General features: G+C 40.5%; 21 non-coding genes across 21 annotated transcripts; all 21 read left to right on the forward strand.

Annotated features, from left to right (window-relative positions):
• Positions 1–690: 690 nt before the first annotated feature.
• Positions 691–762, forward strand: trnac-gca (transfer RNA cysteine (anticodon GCA)). Its single transcript has one exon. It is a non-coding gene; the product is annotated as a tRNA-Cys (tRNA).
• A 1,384-nt stretch (positions 763–2,146) lies between these two features.
• trnac-gca (transfer RNA cysteine (anticodon GCA)) lies at positions 2,147–2,218 on the forward strand. The gene has a single exon. It is a non-coding gene; the product is annotated as a tRNA-Cys (tRNA).
• A 1,384-nt stretch (positions 2,219–3,602) lies between these two features.
• Positions 3,603–3,674, forward strand: trnac-gca (transfer RNA cysteine (anticodon GCA)). Its single transcript has one exon. It is a non-coding gene; the product is annotated as a tRNA-Cys (tRNA).
• A 655-nt stretch (positions 3,675–4,329) lies between these two features.
• On the forward strand, positions 4,330–4,401 carry trnac-gca (transfer RNA cysteine (anticodon GCA)). The gene has a single exon. It is a non-coding gene; the product is annotated as a tRNA-Cys (tRNA).
• Positions 4,402–5,056: 655 nt separating this feature from the next.
• Positions 5,057–5,128, forward strand: trnac-gca (transfer RNA cysteine (anticodon GCA)). Its single transcript has one exon. It is a non-coding gene; the product is annotated as a tRNA-Cys (tRNA).
• Positions 5,129–5,784: 656 nt separating this feature from the next.
• On the forward strand, positions 5,785–5,856 carry trnac-gca (transfer RNA cysteine (anticodon GCA)). Its single transcript has one exon. It is a non-coding gene; the product is annotated as a tRNA-Cys (tRNA).
• A 656-nt stretch (positions 5,857–6,512) lies between these two features.
• trnac-gca (transfer RNA cysteine (anticodon GCA)) lies at positions 6,513–6,584 on the forward strand. Its single transcript has one exon. It is a non-coding gene; the product is annotated as a tRNA-Cys (tRNA).
• Positions 6,585–7,968: 1,384 nt separating this feature from the next.
• On the forward strand, positions 7,969–8,040 carry trnac-gca (transfer RNA cysteine (anticodon GCA)). Its single transcript has one exon. It is a non-coding gene; the product is annotated as a tRNA-Cys (tRNA).
• Positions 8,041–8,695: 655 nt separating this feature from the next.
• Positions 8,696–8,767, forward strand: trnac-gca (transfer RNA cysteine (anticodon GCA)). Its single transcript has one exon. It is a non-coding gene; the product is annotated as a tRNA-Cys (tRNA).
• A 656-nt stretch (positions 8,768–9,423) lies between these two features.
• Positions 9,424–9,495, forward strand: trnac-gca (transfer RNA cysteine (anticodon GCA)). Its single transcript has one exon. It is a non-coding gene; the product is annotated as a tRNA-Cys (tRNA).
• A 1,384-nt stretch (positions 9,496–10,879) lies between these two features.
• trnac-gca (transfer RNA cysteine (anticodon GCA)) lies at positions 10,880–10,951 on the forward strand. Its single transcript has one exon. It is a non-coding gene; the product is annotated as a tRNA-Cys (tRNA).
• A 656-nt stretch (positions 10,952–11,607) lies between these two features.
• Positions 11,608–11,679, forward strand: trnac-gca (transfer RNA cysteine (anticodon GCA)). The gene has a single exon. It is a non-coding gene; the product is annotated as a tRNA-Cys (tRNA).
• Positions 11,680–12,335: 656 nt separating this feature from the next.
• On the forward strand, positions 12,336–12,407 carry trnac-gca (transfer RNA cysteine (anticodon GCA)). The gene has a single exon. It is a non-coding gene; the product is annotated as a tRNA-Cys (tRNA).
• A 656-nt stretch (positions 12,408–13,063) lies between these two features.
• On the forward strand, positions 13,064–13,135 carry trnac-gca (transfer RNA cysteine (anticodon GCA)). Its single transcript has one exon. It is a non-coding gene; the product is annotated as a tRNA-Cys (tRNA).
• A 656-nt stretch (positions 13,136–13,791) lies between these two features.
• On the forward strand, positions 13,792–13,863 carry trnac-gca (transfer RNA cysteine (anticodon GCA)). Its single transcript has one exon. It is a non-coding gene; the product is annotated as a tRNA-Cys (tRNA).
• Positions 13,864–14,519: 656 nt separating this feature from the next.
• Positions 14,520–14,591, forward strand: trnac-gca (transfer RNA cysteine (anticodon GCA)). The gene has a single exon. It is a non-coding gene; the product is annotated as a tRNA-Cys (tRNA).
• A 656-nt stretch (positions 14,592–15,247) lies between these two features.
• trnac-gca (transfer RNA cysteine (anticodon GCA)) lies at positions 15,248–15,319 on the forward strand. Its single transcript has one exon. It is a non-coding gene; the product is annotated as a tRNA-Cys (tRNA).
• Positions 15,320–15,975: 656 nt separating this feature from the next.
• trnac-gca (transfer RNA cysteine (anticodon GCA)) lies at positions 15,976–16,047 on the forward strand. The gene has a single exon. It is a non-coding gene; the product is annotated as a tRNA-Cys (tRNA).
• Positions 16,048–16,703: 656 nt separating this feature from the next.
• trnac-gca (transfer RNA cysteine (anticodon GCA)) lies at positions 16,704–16,775 on the forward strand. Its single transcript has one exon. It is a non-coding gene; the product is annotated as a tRNA-Cys (tRNA).
• A 656-nt stretch (positions 16,776–17,431) lies between these two features.
• Positions 17,432–17,503, forward strand: trnac-gca (transfer RNA cysteine (anticodon GCA)). The gene has a single exon. It is a non-coding gene; the product is annotated as a tRNA-Cys (tRNA).
• A 656-nt stretch (positions 17,504–18,159) lies between these two features.
• Positions 18,160–18,231, forward strand: trnac-gca (transfer RNA cysteine (anticodon GCA)). The gene has a single exon. It is a non-coding gene; the product is annotated as a tRNA-Cys (tRNA).
• The last annotated feature ends 2,133 nt before the right edge of the window (positions 18,232–20,364 follow it).

Genomic DNA, 20,364 nt, shown 5'->3' on the forward strand with positions numbered 1-20,364 from the left:
CAAGAGGTCCCCAGTTCAGCTCTGGGTGCCCCCTAGTGGCATCTGGTAGTGTTTGCTTTACCCTGTTTGTTGTGATACTATGCAATTCTTGCCTTTTAAACATTTCGTATATGACCTTTTCAAGCAGTCCAATTCATTTTCAGTCAGATATCTTACGACATTGTTCTCTCTCAATCATCACTCATTAAAGGCTGCTGATTTCATTCCCAAACATATATCTTGTAATACTGGTGAATCTCATCATTACAGCATTTGAGGACACTCATGATATCTCAATTTAACGACGCATGTGATTGGAATTCAAGTGATTACCACTTCTTCTCTAAATGGTCCTCATCGCAAACTTGAAAGACCTTCTGGCTGCTTGCAATTTCAACATGCACATGATATTTTGCTCATAGAGTGCACCCTTTGAACAAGTCCAAAAATATGTCATATGGATGGTGCCATTTCATAATATCATCCAGCAGTCACTGCTCAGGAAGTGCCAATGTGTTTAAAAATGGATTCCTGAGAAAAGCATTTGTTCAGGATTTACGCCACTGGGCGAGCATTTTTACTGTTACTCAAAGCATTCCTTTAGATTGTCACCTTCCAAAATCTCCTGTAAGCTCCACATCAGGTATCTTGTGAGCTTGTGTTTTTCCTGCTCATGTGCTCACATTGAGGTTGCAAATAACACTTCCTGCTGGGGGTATAGCTCAGTGGTAGAGCATTTGACTGCAGATCAAGAGGTCCCCAGTTCAACTCTGGGTGCCCCCTAGTGGCATCTGAAAGTGTTTGCTTTACCCTGTTTGATGTGATACTATGCAATTCTTGCCTTTTAAACATTTCGTATATGACCTTTTCAAGCAGTCCAATTCATTTTCAGTCAGATATCTTACGACATTGTTCTCTCTCAATCATCACTCATTAAAGGCTGCTGATTTCATTCCCAAACATATATCTTGTAATACTGGTGAATCTCATCATTACAGCATTTGAGGACACTCATGATATCTCAATTTAACGACGCATGTGATTGGAATTCAAGTGATTACCACTTCTTCTCTAAATGGTCCTCATCGCAAACTTGAAAGACCTTCTGGCTGCTTGCAATTTCAACATGCACATGATATTTTGCTCATAGAGTGCACCCTTTGAACAAGTCCAAAAATATGTCATATGGATGGTGCCATTTCATAATATCATCCAGCAGTCACTGCTCAGGAAGTGCCAATGTGTTTAAAAATGGATTCCTGAGAAAAGCATTTGTTCAGGATTTACGCCACTGGGCGAGCATTTTTACTGTTACTCAAAGCATTCCTTTAGATTGTCACCTTCCAAAATCTCCTGTAAGCTCCACATCAGGTATCTTGTGAGCTTGTGTTTTTCCTGCTCATGTGCTCACATTGAGGTTGCAAATAACACTTCCTGCTGGGGGTATAGCTCAGTGGTAGAGCATTTGACTGCAGATCAAGAGGTCCCCAGTTCAGCTCTGGGTGCCCCCTAGTGGCATCTGGTAGTGTTTGCTTTACCCTGTTTGTTGTGATACTATGCAATTCTTGCCTTTTAAACATTTCGTATATGACCTTTTCAAGCAGTCCAATTCATTTTCAGTCAGATATCTTACGACATTGTTCTCTCTCAATCATCACTCATTAAAGGCTGCTGATTTCATTCCCAAACATATATCTTGTAATACTGGTGAATCTCATCATTACAGCATTTGAGGACACTCATGATATCTCAATTTAACGACGCATGTGATTGGAATTCAAGTGATTACCACTTCTTCTCTAAATGGTCCTCATCGCAAACTTGAAAGACCTTCTGGCTGCTTGCAATTTCAACATGCACATGATATTTTGCTCATAGAGTGCACCCTTTGAACAAGTCCAAAAATATGTCATATGGATGGTGCCATTTCATAATATCATCCAGCAGTCACTGCTCAGGAAGTGCCAATGTGTTTAAAAATGGATTCCTGAGAAAAGCATTTGTTCAGGATTTACGCCACTGGGCGAGCATTTTTACTGTTACTCAAAGCATTCCTTTAGATTGTCACCTTCCAAAATCTCCTGTAAGCTCCACATCAGGTATCTTGTGAGCTTGTGTTTTTCCTGCTCATGTGCTCACATTGAGGTTGCAAATAACACTTCCTGCTGGGGGTATAGCTCAGTGGTAGAGCATTTGACTGCAGATCAAGAGGTCCCCAGTTCAACTCTGGGTGCCCCCTAGTGGCGTCTGGAAGTGTTTGCTTTACCCTGTTTGATGTGATACTATGCAATTCTTGCCTTTTAAACATTTCGTATATGACCTTTTCAAGCAGTCCAATTCATTTTCAGTCAGATATATTACGACATTGTTCACTCTCAATCATCACTCATTAAAGGCTGCTGAATTCATTCCCAAACATATATCTTGTAATACTGGTGAATCTCATCATTACAGCATTTGAGGACGCACATGATATCTCAATTTAACAACGCATGTGATTGGAATTCAAGTGATTACCACTTCTTCTCTAAATGGTCCTCATCGCAAACTTGAAAGACCTTCTGGCTGCTTGCAATTTCAACATGCACATGATATTTTGCGCATAGAGTGCACCCTTTGAACAAGTCCAAAAATATGTCATATGGATGGTGCCATTTCATAATATCATCCAGCAGTCACTGCTCAGGAAGTGCCAATGTATTTAAAAATGGATTCCTGAGAAAAGCATTTGTTCAGGATTTACGCCACTGGGCGAGCATTTTTACTGTTACTCAAAGCATTCCTTTAGATTGTCACCTACCAAAATCTCCTGTAAGCTCCACATCAGGTATCTTGTGAGCTTGTGTTTTTCCTGCTCATGTGCTCACATTGAGGTTGCAAATCACACTTCCTCCTGGGGGTATAGCTCACTGGTAGAGCATTTGACTGCAGATCAAGAGGTCCCCAGTTCAACTCTGGGTGCCCCCTAGTGGCGTCTGGAAGTGTTTGCTTTACCCTGTTTGATGTGATACTATGCAATTCTTGCCTTTTAAACATTTCGTATATGACCTTTTCAAGCAGTCCAATTCATTTTCAGTCAGATATCTTACGACATTGTTCACTCTCAATCATCACTCATTAAAGGCTGGTGAATTCATTCCCAAACATATATCTTGTAATACTGGTGAATCTCATCATTACAGCATTTGAGGACGCACATGATATCTCAATTTAACAACGCATGTGATTGGAATTCAAGTGATTACCACTTCTTCTCTAAATGGTCCTCATCGCAAACTTGAAAGACCTTCTGGCTGCTTGCAATTTCAACATGCACATGATATTTTGCGCATAGAGTGCACCCTTTGAACAAGTCCAAAAATATGTCATATGGATGGTGCCATTTCATAATATCATCCAGCAGTCACTGCTCAGGAAGTGCCAATGTGTTTAAAAATGGATTCCTGAGAAAAGCATTTGTTCAGGATTTACGCCACTGGGCGAGCATTTTTACTGTTACTCAAAGCATTCCTTTAGATTGTCACCTTCCAAAATCTCCTGTAAGCTCCACATCAGGTATCTTGTGAGCTTGTGTTTTTCCTGCTCATGTGCTCACATTGAGGTTGCAAATCACACTTCCTGCTGGGGGTATAGCTCAGTGGTAGAGCATTTGACTGCAGATCAAGAGGTCCCCAGTTCAACTCTGGGTGCCCCCTAGTGGCATCTGGAAGTGTTTGCTTTACCCTGTTTGTTGTGATACTATGCAATTCTTGCCTTTTAAACATTTCATATATGACCTTTTCAAGCAGTCCAATTCATTTTCAGTCAGATATCTTACGACATTGTTCTCTCTCAATCATCACTCATTAAAGGCTGCTGATTTCATTCCCAAACAAATATCTTGTAATACTGGTATTCTCATCATTACAGCATTTGAGGACGCTCATGATATCTCAATTTAACAACGCATGTGATTGGAATTCAAGTTATTACCACTTCTTCTCTAAATGGTCCTCATCGCAAACTTGAAAGACCTTCTGGCTGCTTGCAATTTCAACATGCACATGATATTTTGCTCATAGAGTGCACCCTTTGAACAAGTCCAAAAATATGTCATATGGATGGTGCCATTTCATAATATCATTCAGCAGTCACTGCTCAGGAAGTGCCAATGTGTTTAAAAATGGATTCCTGAGAAAAGCATTTGTTCAGGATTTACGCCACTGGGCGAGCATTTTTACTGTTACTCAAAGCATTCCTTTAGATTGTCACCTTCCAAAATCTCCTGTAAGCTCCACATCAGGTATCTTGTGAGCTTGTGTTTTTCCTGCTCATGTGCTCACATTGAGGTTGCAAATCACACTTCCTGCTGGGGGTATAGCTCAGTGGTAGAGCATTTGACTGCAGATCAAGAGGTCCCCAGTTCAACTCTAGGTGCCCCCTAGTGGCATCTGGAAGTGTTTGCTTTACCCTGGTGTTGTGATACTATGCAATTCTTGCCTTTTAAACATTTCGTATATGACCTTTTCAAGCAGTCCAATTCATTTTCAGTCAGATATCTTACGACATTGTTCTCTCTCAATCATCACTCATTAAAGGCTGCTGATTTCATTCCCAAACATATATCTTGTAATACTGGTGAATCTCATCATTACAGCATTTGAGGACGCTCATGATATCTCAATTTAACGACGCATGTGATTGGAATTCAAGTGATTACCACTTCTTCTCTAAATGGTCCTCATCGCAAACTTGAAAGACCTTCTGGCTGCTTGCAATTTCAACATGCACATGATATTTTGCTCATAGAGTGCACCCCTTGAACAAGTCTAAAATTATGTCATATGGATGGTGCCATTTCATAATATCATCCAGCAGTCACTGCTCAGGAAGTGCCAATGTGTTTAAAAATTGATTCCTGAGAAAAGCATTTGTTCAGGATTTATGCCACTGGGCGAGCATTTTTACTGTTACTCAAAGCATTCCTTTAGATTGTCACCTTCCAAAATCTCCTGTAAGCTCCACATCAGGTATCTTGTGAGCTTGTGTTTTTCCTGCTCATGTGCTCACATTGAGGTTGCAAATCACACTTCCTGTTGGGGGTATAGCTCAGTGGTAGAGCATTTGACTGCAGATCAAGAGGTCCCCAGTTCAACTCTGGGTGCCCCCTAGTGGCATCTGGAAGTGTTTGCTTTACCCTGTTTGGTGTGATATTATGCAATTCTTGCCTTTTAAACATTTCGTATATGACCTTTTCAAGCAGTCCAATTCATTTTCAGTCAGATATCTTACGACATTGTTCACTCTCAATCATCACTCATTAAAGGCTGCTGAATTCATTCCCAAACATATATCTTGTAATACTGGTGAATCTCATCATTACAGCATTTGAGGAAGCTCATGATATCTCAATTTAACAACGCATGTGATTGGAATTCAAGTGATTACCTCTTCTTCTCTAAATGGTCCTCATCGCAAACTTGAAAGACCTTCTGGCTGCTTGCAATTTCAACATGCACATGATATTTTGCGCATAGAGTGCACCCTTTGAACAAGTACAAAAATATGTCATATGGATGGTGCCATTTCATAATATCATCCAGCAGTCACTGCTGAGGAAGTGCCAATGTGTTTAAAAATGGATTCCTGAGAAAAGCATTTGTTCAGGATTTACGCCACTGGGCGAACATTTTTACTGTTACTCAAAGCATTCCTTTAGATTGTCGCCTTCCAAAATCTTCTGTAAGCTCCACATCAGGTATCTTGTGAGCTTGTGTTTTTCCTGCTCATGTGCTCACATTGAGGTTGCAAATTATACTTCCTCCTGGGGGTATAGCTCAGTGGTAGAGCATTTGACTGCAGATCAAGAGGTCCCCAGTTCAACTCTGGGTGCCCCCTAGTGGCATCTGGAAGTGTTTGCTTTACCCTGTTTGATGTGATACTATGCAATTCTTGCCTTTTAAACATTTCGTATATGACCTTTTCAAGCAGTCCAATTCATTTTCAGTCAGATATCTTACGACATTGTTCACTCTCAATCATCACTCATTAAAGGCTGCTGATTATATTCCCAAACATATATCTTGTAATACTGGTGAATCTCATCATTACAGCATTTGAGGACGCTCATGATATCTCAATTTAACGACGCATGTGATTGGAATTCAAGTTATTACCACTTCTTCTCTAAATGGTCCTCATCGCAAACTTGAAAGACCTTCTGGCTGCTTGCAATTTCAACATGCACATGATATTTTGCTCATAGAGTGCACCCTTTGAACAAGTCCAAAAATATGTCATATGGATGGTGCCATTTCATAATATCATCCAGCAGTCACTGCTCAGGAAGTGCCAATGTGTTTAAAAATGAATTCCTGAGAAAAGCATTTGTTCAGGATTTACGCCACTGGGCGAGCATTTTTACTGTTACTCAAAGCATTCCTTTAGATTGTCGCCTTCCAAAATCTCCTGTAAGCTCCACATCAGGTATCTTGTGAGCTTGTGTTTTTCCTGCTCATGTGCTCACATTGAGGTTGCAAATCACACTTCCTGCTGGGGGTATAGCTCAGTGGTAGAGCATTTGACTGCAGATCAAGAGGTCCCCAGTTCAACTCTGGGTGCCCCCTAGTGGCGTCTGGAAGTGTTTGCTTTACCCTGTTTGATGTGATACTATGCAATTCTTGCCTTTTAAACATTTCGTATATGACCTTTTCAAGCAGTCCAATTCATTTTCAGTCAGATATATTACGACATTGTTCACTCTCAATCATCACTCATTAAAGGCTGCTGAATTCATTCCCAAACATATATCTTGTAATACTGGTGAATCTCATCATTACAGCATTTGAGGACGCACATGATATCTCAATTTAACAACGCATGTGATTGGAATTCAAGTGATTACCACTTCTTCTCTAAATGGTCCTCATCGCAAACTTGAAAGACCTTCTGGCTGCTTGCAATTTCAACATGCACATGATATTTTGCGCATAGAGTGCACCCTTTGAACAAGTCCAAAAATATGTCATATGGATGGTGCCATTTCATAATATCATCCAGCAGTCACTGCTCAGGAAGTGCCAATGTATTTAAAAATGGATTCCTGAGAAAAGCATTTGTTCAGGATTTACGCCACTGGGCGAGCATTTTTACTGTTACTCAAAGCATTCCTTTAGATTGTCACCTACCAAAATCTCCTGTAAGCTCCACATCAGGTATCTTGTGAGCTTGTGTTTTTCCTGCTCATGTGCTCACATTGAGGTTGCAAATCACACTTCCTCCTGGGGGTATAGCTCACTGGTAGAGCATTTGACTGCAGATCAAGAGGTCCCCAGTTCAACTCTGGGTGCCCCCTAGTGGCGTCTGGAAGTGTTTGCTTTATTCTGTTTGATGTGATACTATGCAATTCTTGCCTTTTAAACATTTCGTATATGACCTTTTCAAGCAGTCCAATTCATTTTCAGTCAGATATCTTACGACATTGTTCACTCTCAATCATCACTCATTAAAGGCTGCTGAATTCATTCCCAAACATATATCTTGTAATACTGGTGAATCTCATCATTACAGCCTTTGAGGACGCACATGATATCTCAATTTAACAACGCATGTGATTGGAATTCAAGTGATTACCACTTCTTCTCTAAATGGTCCTCATCGCAAACTTGAAAGACCTTCTGGCTGCTTGCAATTTCAACATGCACATGATATTTTGCGCATAGAGTGCACCCTTTGAACAAGTCCAAAAATATGTCATATGGATGGTGCCATTTCATAATATCATCCAGCAGTCACTGCTCAGGAAGTGCCAATGTGTTTAAAAATGGATTCCTGAGAAAAGCATTTGTTCAGGATTTACGCCACTGGGCGAGCATTTTTACTGTTACTCAAAGCATTCCTTTAGATTGTCACCTTCCAAAATCTCCTGTAAGCTCCACATCAGGTATCTTGTGAGCTTGTGTTTTTCCTGCTCATGTGCTCACATTGAGGTTGCAAATCACACTTCCTGCTGGGGGTATAGCTCAGTGGTAGAGCATTTGACTGCAGATCAAGAGGTCCCCAGTTCAACTCTGGGTGCCCCCTAGTGGCATCTGGAAGTGTTTGCTTTACCCTGTTTGTTGTGATACTATGCAATTCTTGCCTTTTAAACATTTCATATATGACCTTTTCAAGCAGTCCAATTCATTTTCAGTCAGATATCTTACGACATTGTTCTCTCTCAATCATCACTCATTAAAGGCTGCTGATTTCATTCCCAAACAAATATCTTGTAATACTGGTATTCTCATCATTACAGCATTTGAGGACGCTCATGATATCTCAATTTAACAACGCATGTGATTGGAATTCAAGTTATTACCACTTCTTCTCTAAATGGTCCTCATCGCAAACTTGAAAGACCTTCTGGCTGCTTGCAATTTCAACATGCACATGATATTTTGCTCATAGAGTGCACCCTTTGAACAAGTCCAAAAATATGTCATATGGATGGTGCCATTTCATAATATCATTCAGCAGTCACTGCTCAGGAAGTGCCAATGTGTTTAAAAATGGATTCCTGAGAAAAGCATTTGTTCAGGATTTACGCCACTGGGCGAGCATTTTTACTGTTACTCAAAGCATTCCTTTAGATTGTCACCTTCCAAAATCTCCTGTAAGCTCCACATCAGGTATCTTGTGAGCTTGTGTTTTTCCTGCTCATGTGCTCACATTGAGGTTGCAAATCCCACTTCCTGCTGGGGGTATAGCTCAGTGGTAGAGCATTTGACTGCAGATCAAGAGGTCCCCAGTTCAACTCTGGGTGCCCCCTAGTGGCATCTGGAAGTGTTTGCTTTACCCTGTTTGTTGTGATACTATGCAATTCTTGCCATTTAAACATTTCGTATATGACCTTTTCAAGCAGTCCAATTCATTTTCAGTCAGATATCTTACGACATTGTTCTCTCTCAATCATCACTCATTAAAGGCTGCTGATTTCATTCCCAAACATATATCTTGTAATACTGGTGAATCTCATCATTACAGCATTTGAGGACGCTCATGATATCTCAATTTAACGTCGCATGTGATTGGAATTCAAGTTATTACCACTTCTTCTCTAAATGGTCCTCATCGCAAACTTGAAAGACCTTCTGGCTGCTTGCAATTTCAACATGCACATGATATTTTTCTCATAGAGTGCACCCTTTGAACAAGTCCAAAAATATGTCATATGGATGGTGCCATTTCATAATATCATCCAGCAGTCACTGCTCAGGAAGTGCCAATGTGTTTAAAAATGGATTCCTGAGAAAAGCATTTGTTCAGGATTTACGCCACTGGGCGAGCATTTTTACTGTTACTCAAAGCATTCCTTTAGATTGTCACCTTCCAAAATCTCCTGTAAGCTCCACATCAGGTATCTTGTGAGCTTGTGTTTTTCCTGCTCATGTGCTCACATTGAGGTTGCAAATCACACTTCCTGTTGGGGGTATAGCTCAGTGGTAGAGCATTTGACTGCAGATCAAGAGGTCCCCAGTTCAACTCTGGGTGCCCCCTAGTGGCGTCTGGAAGTGTTTGCTTTACCCTGTTTGATGTGATACTATGCAATTCTTGCCTTTTAAACATTTCGTATATGACCTTTTCAAGCAGTCCAATTCATTTTCAGTCAGATATCTTACGACATTGTTCACTCTCAATCATCACTCATTAAAGGCTGCTGAATTCATTCCCAAACATATATCTTGTAATACTGGTGAATCTCATCATTACAGCATTTGAGGACGCACATGATATCTCAATTTAACAACGCATGTGATTGGAATTCAAGTGATTACCACTTCTTCTCTAAATGGTCCTCATCGCAAACTTGAAAGACCTTCTGGCTGCTTGCAATTTCAACATGCACATGATATTTTGCGCATAGAGTGCACCCTTTGAACAAGTCCAAAAATATGTCATATGGATGGTGCCATTTCATAATATCATCCAGCAGTCACTGCTCAGGAAGTGCCAATGTGTTTAAAAATGGATTCCTGAGAAAAGCATTTGTTCAGGATTTACGCCACTGGGCGAGCATTTTTACTGTTACTCAAAGCATTCCTTTAGATTGTCGCCTTCCAAAATCTTCTGTAAGCTCCACATCAGGTATCTTGTGAGCTTGTGTTTTTCCTGCTCATGTGCTCACATTGAGGTTGCAAATCACACTTCCTCCTGGGGGTATAGCTCACTGGTAGAGCATTTGACTGCAGATCAAGAGGTCCCCAGTTCAACTCTGGGTGCCCCCTAGTGGCATCTGGAAGTGTTTGCTTTACCCTGTTTGATGTGATACTATGCAATTCTTGCCTTTTAAACATTTCGTATATGACCTTTTCAAGCAGTCCAATTCATTTTCAGTCAGATATCTTACGACATTGTTCACTCTCAATCATCACTCATTAAAGGCTGCTGAATTCATTCCCAAACATATATCTTGTAATACTGGTGAATCTCATCATTACAGCATTTGAGGACGCTCATGATATCTCAATTTAACAACGCTTGTGATTGGAATTCAAGTGATTACCACTTCTTCTCTAAATGGTCCTCATCGCAAACTTGAAAGACCTTCTGGCTGCTTGCAATTTCAACATGCACATGATATTTTGCTCATAGAGTGCACCCTTTGAACAAGTCCAAAAATATGTCATATGGATGGTGCCATTTCATAATATCATCCAGCAGTCACTGCTCAGGAAGTGCCAATGTGTTTAAAAATGGATTCCTGAGAAAAGCATTTGTTCAGGATTTACGCCACTGGGCGAGCATTTTTACTGTTACTCAAAGCATTCCTTTAGATTGTCACCTTCCAAAATCTCCTCTAAGCTCCACATCAGGTATCTTGTGAGCTTGTGTTTTTCCTGCTCATGTGCTCACATTGAGGTTGCAAATCACACTTCCTGCTGGGGGTATAGCTCAGTGGTAGAGCATTTGACTGCAGATCAAGAGGTCCCCAGTTCAACTCTGGGTGCCCCCTAGTGGCATCTGGTAGTGTTTGCTTTACCCTGTTTGTTGTGATACTATGCAATTCTTGCCTTTTAAACATTTCGTATATGACCTTTTCAAGCAGTCCAATTCATTTTCAGTCAGATATCTTACGACATTGTTCTCTCTCAATCATCACTCATTAAAGGCTGCTGATTTCATTCCCAAACATATATCTTGTAATACTGGTGAATCTCATCATTACAGCATTTGAGGACACTCATGATATCTCAATTTAACGACGCATGTGATTGGAATTCAAGTGATTACCACTTCTTCTCTAAATGGTCCTCATCGCAAACTTGAAAGACCTTCTGGCTGCTTGCAATTTCAACATGCACATGATATTTTGCTCATAGAGTGCACCCTTTGAACAAGTCCAAAAATATGTCATATGGATGGTGCCATTTCATAATATCATCCAGCAGTCACTGCTCAGGAAGTGCCAATGTGTTTAAAAATGGATTCCTGAGAAAAGCATTTGTTCAGGATTTACGCCACTGGGCGAGCATTTTTACTGTTACTCAAAGCATTCCTTTAGATTGTCACCTTCCAAAATCTCCTGTAAGCTCCACATCAGGTATCTTGTGAGCTTGTGTTTTTCCTGCTCATGTGCTCACATTGAGGTTGCAAATCACACTTCCTGCTGGGGGTATAGCTCAGTGGTAGAGCATTTGACTGCAGATCAAGAGGTCCCCAGTTCAACTCTGGGTGCCCCCTAGTGGCATCTGAAAGTGTTTGCTTTACCCTGTTTGATGTGATACTATGCAATTCTTGCCTTTTAAACATTTCGTATATGACCTTTTCAAGCAGTCCAATTCATTTTCAGTCAGATATCTTACGACATTGTTCTCTCTCAATCATCACTCATTAAAGGCTGCTGATTTCATTCCCAAACATATATCTTGTAATACTGGTGAATCTCATCATTACAGCATTTGAGGACGCTCATGATATCTCAATTTAACGACGCATGTGATTGGAATTGAAGTTATTACCACTTCTTCTCTAAATGGTCCTCATCGCAAACTTGAAAGACCTTCTGGCTGCTTGCAATTTCAACATGCACATGATATTTTGCTCATAGAGTGCACCCTTTGAACAAGTCCAAAAATATGTCATATGGATGGTGCCATTTCATAATATCATCCAGCAGTCACTGCTCAGGAAGTGCCAATGTGTTTAAAAATGGATTCCTGAGAAAAGCATTTGTTCAGGATTTACGCCACTGGGCGAGCATTTTTACTGTTACTCAAAGCATTCCTTTAGATTGTCACCTTCCAAAATCTCCTCTAAGCTCCACATCAGGTATCTTGTGATCTTGTGTTTTTCCTGCTCATGTGCTCACATTGAGGTTGCAAATCACACTTCCTGCTGGGGGTATAGCTCAGTGGTAGAGCATTTGACTGCAGATCAAGAGGTCCCCAGTTCAACTCTGGGTGCCCCCTAGTGGCATCTGAAAGTCTTTGCTTTACCCTGTTTGATGTGATACTATGCAATTCTTGCCTTTTAAACATTTCGTATATGACCTTTTCAAGCAGTCCAATTCATTTTCAGTCAGATATCTTACGACATTGTTCTCTCTCAATCATCACTCATTAAAGGCTGCTGATTTCATTCCCAAACATATATCTTGTAATACTGGTGAATCTCATCATTACAGCATTTGAGGACGCTCATGATATCTCAATTTAACGACGCATGTGATTGGAATTGAAGTTATTACCACTTCTTCTCTAAATGGTCCTCATCGCAAACTTGAAAGACCTTCTGGCTGCTTGCAATTTCAACATGCACATGATATTTTGCTCATAGAGTGCACCCTTTGAACAAGTCCAAAAATATGTCATATGGATGGTGCCATTTCATAATATCATCCAGCAGTCACTGCTCAGGAAGTGCCAATGTGTTTAAAAATGGATTCCTGAGAAAAGCATTTGTTCAGGATTTACGCCACTGGGCGAGCATTTTTACTGTTACTCAAAGCATTCCTTTAGATTGTCACCTTCCAAAATCTCCTGTAAGCTCCACATCAGGTATCTTGTGAGCTTGTGTTTTTCCTGCTCATGTGCTCACATTGAGGTTGCAAATCACACTTCCTGCTGGGGGTATAGCTCAGTGGTAGAGCATTTGACTGCAGATCAAGAGGTCCCCAGTTCAACTCTGGGTGCCCCCTAGTGGCATCTGGAAGTGTTTGCTTTACCCTGTTTGTTGTGATACTATGCAATTCTTGCCATTTAAACATTTCGTATATGACCTTTTCAAGCAGTCCAATTCATTTTCAGTCAGATATCTTACGACATTGTTCTCTCTCAATCATCACTCATTAAAGGCTGCTGATTTCATTCCCAAACATATATCTTGTAATACTGGTGAATCTCATCATTACAGCATTTGAGGACGCTCATGATATCTCAATTTAACGTCGCATGTGATTGGAATTCAAGTTATTACCACTTCTTCTCTAAATGGTCCTCATCGCAAACTTGAAAGACCTTCTGGCTGCTTGCAATTTCAACATGCACATGATATTTTTCTCATAGAGTGCACCCTTTGAACAAGTCCAAAAATATGTCATATGGATGGTGCCATTTCATAATATCATCCAGCAGTCACTGCTCAGGAAGTGCCAATGTGTTTAAAAATGGATTCCTGAGAAAAGCATTTGTTCAGGATTTACGCCACTGGGCGAGCATTTTTACTGTTACTCAAAGCATTCCTTTAGATTGTCACCTTCCAAAATCTCCTGTAAGCTCCACATCAGGTATCTTGTGAGCTTGTGTTTTTCCTGCTCATGTGCTCACATTGAGGTTGCAAATCACACTTCCTGTTGGGGGTATAGCTCAGTGGTAGAGCATTTGACTGCAGATCAAGAGGTCCCCAGTTCAACTCTGGGTGCCCCCTAGTGGCGTCTGGAAGTGTTTGCTTTACCCTGTTTGATGTGATACTATGCAATTCTTGCCTTTTAAACATTTCGTATATGACCTTTTCAAGCAGTCCAATTCATTTTCAGTCAGATATCTTACGACATTGTTCACTCTCAATCATCCCTCATTAAAGGCTGCTGAATTCATTCCCAAACATATATCTTGTAATACTGGTGAATCTCATCATTACAGCATTTGAGGACGCACATGATATCTCAATTTAACAACGCATGTGATTGGAATTCAAGTGATTACCACTTCTTCTCTAAATGGTCCTCATCGCAAACTTGAAAGACCTTCTGGCTGCTTGCAATTTCAACATGCACATGATATTTTGCGCATAGAGTGCACCCTTTGAACAAGTCCAAAAATATGTCATATGGATGGTGCCATTTCATAATATCATCCAGCAGTCACTGCTCAGGAAGTGCCAATGTGTTTAAAAATGGATTCCTGAGAAAAGCATTTGTTCAGGATTTACGCCACTGGGCGAGCATTTTTACTGTTACTCAAAGCATTCCTTTAGATTGTCACCTTCCAAAATCTCCTCTAAGCTCCACATCAGGTATCTTGTGATCTTGTGTTTTTCCTGCTCATGTGCTCACATTGAGGTTGCAAATCACACTTCCTGCTGGGGGTATAGCTCAGTGGTAGAGCATTTGACTGCAGATCAAGAGGTCCCCAGTTCAACTCTGGGTGCCCCCTAGTGGCATCTGAAAGTCTTTGCTTTACCCTGTTTGATGTGATACTATGCAATTCTTGCCTTTTAAACATTTCGTATATGACCTTTTCAAGCAGTCCAATTCATTTTCAGTCAGATATCTTACGACATTGTTCTCTCTCAATCATCACTCATTAAAGGCTGCTGATTTCATTCCCAAACATATATCTTGTAATACTGGTGAATCTCATCATTACAGCATTTGAGGACGCTCATGATATCTCAATTTAACGACGCATGTGATTGGAATTGAAGTTATTACCACTTCTTCTCTAAATGGTCCTCATCGCAAACTTGAAAGACCTTCTGGCTGCTTGCAATTTCAACATGCACATGATATTTTGCTCATAGAGTGCACCCTTTGAACAAGTCCAAAAATATGTCATATGGATGGTGCCATTTCATAATATCATCCAGCAGTCACTGCTCAGGAAGTGCCAATGTGTTTAAAAATGGATTCCTGAGAAAAGCATTTGTTCAGGATTTACGCCACTGGGCGAGCATTTTTACTGTTACTCAAAGCATTCCTTTAGATTGTCACCTTCCAAAATCTCCTGTAAGCTCCACATCAGGTATCTTGTGAGCTTGTGTTTTTCCTGCTCATGTGCTCACATTGAGGTTGCAAATCACACTTCCTGCTGGGGGTATAGCTCAGTGGTAGAGCATTTGACTGCAGATCAAGAGGTCCCCAGTTCAACTCTGGGTGCCCCCTAGTGGCATCTGGAAGTGTTTGCTTTACCCTGTTTGTTGTGATACTATGCAATTCTTGCCATTTAAACATTTCGTATATGACCTTTTCAAGCAGTCCAATTCATTTTCAGTCAGATATCTTACGACATTGTTCTCTCTCAATCATCACTCATTAAAGGCTGCTGATTTCATTCCCAAACATATATCTTGTAATACTGGTGAATCTCATCATTACAGCATTTGAGGACGCTCATGATATCTCAATTTAACGTCGCATGTGATTGGAATTCAAGTTATTACCACTTCTTCTCTAAATGGTCCTCATCGCAAACTTGAAAGACCTTCTGGCTGCTTGCAATTTCAACATGCACATGATATTTTTCTCATAGAGTGCACCCTTTGAACAAGTCCAAAAATATGTCATATGGATGGTGCCATTTCATAATATCATCCAGCAGTCACTGCTCAGGAAGTGCCAATGTGTTTAAAAATGGATTCCTGAGAAAAGCATTTGTTCAGGATTTACGCCACTGGGCGAGCATTTTTACTGTTACTCAAAGCATTCCTTTAGATTGTCACCTTCCAAAATCTCCTGTAAGCTCCACATCAGGTATCTTGTGAGCTTGTGTTTTTCCTGCTCATGTGCTCACATTGAGGTTGCAAATCACACTTCCTGTTGGGGGTATAGCTCAGTGGTAGAGCATTTGACTGCAGATCAAGAGGTCCCCAGTTCAACTCTGGGTGCCCCCTAGTGGCGTCTGGAAGTGTTTGCTTTACCCTGTTTGATGTGATACTATGCAATTCTTGCCTTTTAAACATTTCGTATATGACCTTTTCAAGCAGTCCAATTCATTTTCAGTCAGATATCTTACGACATTGTTCACTCTCAATCATCACTCATTAAAGGCTGCTGAATTCATTCCCAAACATATATCTTGTAATACTGGTGAATCTCATCATTACAGCATTTGAGGACGCACATGATATCTCAATTTAACAACGCATGTGATTGGAATTCAAGTGATTACCACTTCTTCTCTAAATGGTCCTCATCGCAAACTTGAAAGACCTTCTGGCTGCTTGCAATTTCAACATGCACATGATATTTTGCGCATAGAGTGCACCCTTTGAACAAGTCCAAAAATATGTCATATGGATGGTGCCATTTCATAATATCATCCAGCAGTCACTGCTCAGGAAGTGCCAATGTGTTTAAAAATGGATTCCTGAGAAAAGCATTTGTTCAGGATTTACGCCACTGGGCGAGCATTTTTACTGTTACTCAAAGCATTCCTTTAGATTGTCACCTTCCAAAATCTCCTCTAAGCTCCACATCAGGTATCTTGTGAGCTTGTGTTTTTCCTGCTCATGTGCTCACATTGAGGTTGCAAATAACACTTCCTGCTGGGGGTATAGCTCAGTGGTAGAGCATTTGACTGCAGATCAAGAGGTCCCCAGTTCAACTCTGGGTGCCCCCTAGTGGCATCTGAAAGTGTTTGCTTTACCCTGTTTGATGTGATACTATGCAATTCTTGCCTTTTAAACATTTCGTATATGACCTTTTCAAGCAGTCCAATTCATTTTCAGTCAGATATCTTACGACATTGTTCTCTCTCAATCATCACTCATTAAAGGCTGCTGATTTCATTCCCAAACATATATCTTGTAATACTGGTGAATCTCATCATTACAGCATTTGAGGACACTCATGATATCTCAATTTAACGACGCATGTGATTGGAATTCAAGTTATTACCACTTCTTCTCTAAATGGTCCTCATCGCAAACTTGAAAGACCTTCTGGCTGCTTGCAATTTCAACATGCACATGATATTTTGCTCATAGAGTGCACCCTTTGAACAAGTCCAAAAATATGTCATATGGATGGTGCCATTTCATAATATCATCCAGCAGTCACTGCTTAGGAAGTGCCAATGTGTTTAAAAATGGATTCCTGAGAAAAGCATTTGTTCAGGATTTACGCCACTGGGCGAGCATTTTTACTGTTACTCAAAGCATTCCTTTAGATTGTCACCTTCCAAAATCTCCTCTAAGCTCCACATCAGGTATCTTGTGAGCTTGTGTTTTTCCTGCTCATGTGCTCACATTGAGGTTGCAAATAACACTTCCTGCTGGGGGTATAGCTCAGTGGTAGAGCATTTGACTGCAGATCAAGAGGTCCCCAGTTCAACTCTGGGTGCCCCCTAGTGGCATCTGAAAGTGTTTGCTTTACCCTGTTTGATGTGATACTATGCAATTCTTGCCTTTTAAACATTTCGTATATGACCTTTTCAAGCAGTCCAATTCATTTTCAGTCAGATATCTTACGACATTGTTCTCTCTCAATCATCACTCATTAAAGGCTGCTGATTTCATTCCCAAACATATATCTTGTAATACTGGTGAATCTCATCATTACAGCATTTGAGGACACTCATGATATCTCAATTTAACGACGCATGTGATTGGAATTCAAGTTATTACCACTTCTTCTCTAAATGGTCCTCATCGCAAACTTGAAAGACCTTCTGGCTGCTTGCAATTTCAACATGCACATGATATTTTGCTCATAGAGTGCACCCTTTGAACAAGTCCAAAAATATGTCATATGGATGGTGCCATTTCATAATATCATCCAGCAGTCACTGCTTAGGAAGTGCCAATGTGTTTAAAAATGGATTCCTGAGAAAAGCATTTGTTCAGGATTTACGCCACTGGGCGAGCATTTTTACTGTTACTCAAAGCATTCCTTTAGATTGTCACCTTCCAAAATCTCCTCTAAGCTCCACATCAGGTATCTTGTGAGCTTGTGTTTTTCCTGCTCATGTGCTCACATTGAGGTTGCAAATAACACTTCCTGCTGGGGGTATAGCTCAGTGGTAGAGCATTTGACTGCAGATCAAGAGGTCCCCAGTTCAACTCTGGGTGCCCCCTAGTGGCATCTGGTAGTGTTTGCTTTACCCTGTTTGTTGTGATACTATGCAATTCTTGCCTTTTAAACATTTCGTATATGACCTTTTCAAGCAGTCCAATTCATTTTCAGTCAGATATCTTACGACATTGTTCTCTCTCAATCATCACTCATTAAAGGCTGCTGATTTCATTCCCAAACATATATCTTGTAATACTGGTGAATCTCATCATTACAGCATTTGAGGACGCTCATGATATCTCAATTTAACGACGCATGTGATTGGAATTGAAGTTATTACCACTTCTTCTCTAAATGGTCCTCATCGCAAACTTGAAAGACCTTCTGGCTGCTTGCAATTTCAACATGCACATGATATTTTGCTCATAGAGTGCACCCTTTGAACAAGTCCAAAAATATGTCATATGGATGGTGCCATTTCATAATATCATCCAGCAGTCACTGCTCAGGAAGTGCCAATGTGTTTAAAAATGGATTCCTGAGAAAAGCATTTGTTCAGGATTTACGCCACTGGGCGAGCATTTTTACTGTTACTCAAAGCATTCCTTTAGATTGTCACCTTCCAAAATCTCCTGTAAGCTCCACATCAGGTATCTTGTGAGCTTGTGTTTTTCCTGCTCATGTGCTCACATTGAGGTTGCAAATAACACTTCCTGCTGGGGGTATAGCTCAGTGGTAGAGCATTTGACTGCAGATCAAGAGGTCCCCAGTTCAGCTCTGGGTGCCCCCTAGTGGCATCTGGTAGTGTTTGCTTTACCCTGTTTGTTGTGATACTATGCAATTCTTGCCTTTTAAACATTTCGTATATGACCTTTTCAAGCAGTCCAATTCATTTTCAGTCAGATATCTTACGACATTGTTCTCTCTCAATCATCACCAGTGATGCCGGTAACGCGTTACTTAGTAACGCGTTACTGTAGTCGGACTACTTTTTTCAGTAACGAGTAGTCTAACGCAACTACTATTTAAAAACTAGTAGTCAGATTAAAGTTACTTATCTAAAACATCGTGCGTTACTATTTCTGCATTTCGGGGGAACGTAGGTTATTCATTCTTATTTTTTGGCTACACGTTTCTTGCGCGGTTATGTCATTTCTGCGGCGCCAAAGTCAGATGGAAGGAGAGGTTCGCCTTTAGCAGCTGGAAATACAGGCATTATTTTGATTTTATTTCGGTTAAGGATGACAACATTAAGGTGCGTTGTACACTCTGTGCTGGCGACAGAGTGCTGTCTACTTTCAAAAACACAACGTCAAACCTGAAAAAAACCGGGGGGTGGCGGCGAACGTAAATTGTTACCGGGCGGGGTGTAAAATGGACTAAATTCAGTATTATATCACGATCTATCGATCGCCGGTGGTTGGCGCCAGATCGAACTAGTAACTCATTGAATCATAGATATGGATCAGAGGTAAATAAACTAGATTTTTTTTCGGCGTGAGATATCGAAAGTGTGGCGTGTGAGCGTGTGAAGACAGTCAAATGCGTGTGTCTCACGCTCAATGCGTGAGAATTGGCAACCCTGTAAGTGGGCGGAGTTGAACAGAAAGACTGTCTTATTTATTTATTTATTTTAAAAACAACAAAGCCTATTTCAAGAAAAAGTTTACAAATGCCAGTGTCATTTTTGATGTTCCGGTTAAAATACATGTCAATAAAGTGAGTATTGGCAGAACTGGTAGTCATTTTCCTGTTATAGGGGCGGGGGATCAGCCTCTGCTGAAAGTAACTAAAAGTAATCTAACTTAGTTACTTTTAAAAGCAAGTAGTCAGTAACTTAACTGAGCTACTTTTTAAAGAAGTAGTCAGTAGTCAGTAGTCGGATTACTGTTTCAAAGTAACTATGGCAACACTGATCATCACTCATTAAAGGCTGCTGATTTCATTCCCAAACATATATCTTGTAATACTGGTGAATCTCATCATTACAGCATTTGAGGACACTCATGATATCTCAATTTAACGACGCATGTGATTGGAATTCAAGTGATTACCACTTCTTCTCTAAATGGTCCTCATCGCAAACTTGAAAGACCTTCTGGCTGCTTGCAATTTCAACATGCACATGATATTTTGCTCATAGAGTGCACCCTTTGAACAAGTCCAAAAATATGTCATATGGATGGTGCCATTTC

This window comes from Brachyhypopomus gauderio, chromosome 6 (genome assembly GCF_052324685.1).
Source record: "Brachyhypopomus gauderio isolate BG-103 chromosome 6, BGAUD_0.2, whole genome shotgun sequence".
NCBI lineage: Eukaryota > Metazoa > Chordata > Actinopteri > Gymnotiformes > Hypopomidae > Brachyhypopomus > Brachyhypopomus gauderio.